This window comes from Pollicipes pollicipes, unplaced genomic scaffold (genome assembly GCF_011947565.3).
Source record: "Pollicipes pollicipes isolate AB1234 unplaced genomic scaffold, Ppol_2.1 Scaffold_4219;HRSCAF=4965_pilon_pilon_pilon, whole genome shotgun sequence".
NCBI classification, from domain to species: Eukaryota; Metazoa; Arthropoda; class Thecostraca; order Pollicipedomorpha; family Pollicipedidae; genus Pollicipes; species Pollicipes pollicipes.
The window spans coordinates 24,172,925-24,174,658 of NW_023596448.1; the positions used below are offsets into that span (position 1 = coordinate 24,172,925).

The 1,734-nt window shown below is 50.2% G+C and overlaps 1 long non-coding RNA gene across 1 annotated transcript; it reads left to right on the forward strand.

The window, feature by feature from the left end:
* Positions 1-291: 291 nt before the first annotated feature.
* On the forward strand, positions 292-1,352 carry LOC119095828 (uncharacterized). Its single transcript, XR_005093937.1, has 3 exons — positions 292-386; positions 584-783; positions 959-1,352. It is a non-coding gene; the product is annotated as an uncharacterized LOC119095828 (long non-coding RNA).
* Positions 1,353-1,734: the final 382 nt, after the last annotated feature.

Below are 1,734 nucleotides of genomic sequence, written 5' to 3' on the forward strand. Positions count from 1 at the left end.
AAACGTATGAATCGTCATAACCTTACATCAACGAGTTTTTTGACATTCATGGGCAACAGTCATTTGCAGCGCAGACATCCATAAATTGCGTATCCGCAAATACAGTCGCTGCAAGAGTGAACCGAGCTTCACTGAAGTGCAGGTACCGGGACGGCGCCCGATGGGTGATGGTAAGCTGGTCCATGCGCACCTCTACCGGAAGCCTTCGGCCGGGCCGTGCGTTTTCTCTATATGATCCGCGACACGCTCCGGTCAGGGAATCCCGCGCACACGCCCAATCAGTGGAACAGGCCCCAATCAGGCCCCTGGTATATAAGCCAGGTCGGGAGGAGGGCAGCTTCAGACACTTCCCAGTTCTTCTGGACAACACAACTACCTTTCCTCCGGTGAGTGATCCAAATCCTAAAAACAGAAAACTCACAGCTTTGGAGTGGCCCGTCCCCCGAGTTCATCAGTTTTGAAATGGCGCTTATACCGACATAAGTCATCCGGTCATTGGTGGTTGGCACGTCCACAATTATGTCTTGCCCGCTTTCGACCGATGATAGTTTCCGCATCTTACCATCCGCCGTCACATTTCCAGTTCCCTTCAAGATGCAGACCGTCACCATCTTGCTCTGCGTGGCTGCTGCCGCCGCTGCATTGCCGCAGGGCTTCTTCCCAGGTGGTCTGTTCAGTCAGAACGGTCAGGCGACCGGAAGTGCCGCCGGCAATGTGGTGTCCGGGGTCAGCAGTGATCCCTTCCAGAACTCTCGGATCACGCAAGTCAGCGCCACCGCCTCGGTAAGTGTCCCTGCTACTGGGTACATCGCTAGAGAGTGTTACAATAAGAGCTTCGGCGTAATGGTCTTTCAACAGATACGGACACTCCCTTAGATGTCATCCACGTCATCCGAGTTTTTGCATCACTTACAGGAGTCATTACTTCGGTTTTGTAAATGTGTATCTGCCGTTTCAGGGTTCAGCCAGAGGCAATGCTGTAAGCTCCAACGTCGCCAGCGCATCCAACGTCGTTTCCTCGGGGTTGTTTGGCAACCAGGAGTTCTCAAACACCAACGCCGTCTCCAACCAGCAGACGTTCGGTAGTGGACTTAGCGGAAGTTACCAGCAGCCGATCGGTCAATTCCGGCGGCAGTACCGCAGGCGGAACTTCTACTAATCATGATCTAGCTGGTCCAGCGTTCGGGGAGTTGTTAGGGCATCTGTTAATAGTGTGTAGCGATGTGTGTGGCACGGATGAAAGAGCATTCAGTTTGTAATAATTGCATTCGTACTCCTCGTCGTTTTCAAACCCACATAACCCTAATTGTGTTCCATTGTCATAGCATGAAATAAATGAACTATCTGACGAATTTGGATGTTTGGAGCTAACTGATCCCAGGCTAGCTGCAAACATAGGGGTGCCACTTCTATCTGCAGCAAGTATGTAAGAACGGCGCAGTATGTGCAAATATGTATGCAAGTATGTATGAATGGTGTAGAATGGCAAGTCTGTAAAAAGCAGTTGAAATGAGCCATTATTAAATGCTCGAACTAGTCTGCTTCAACGTCACTTATACGATATAGTTTATTTCGCCCTCGCTCCTTTTGACCAGACCTCGTTGGTCAATTTCAGTCATTCAGAATCGCATTTGTTGATATTCACCAGTGGCGATCTCGGGGCGATAGCAAGATCCATTCCGCTTTGAGATAGCATGCGAACTCTACAAAGAGCTAATTGAAGGTCGTGGCCTC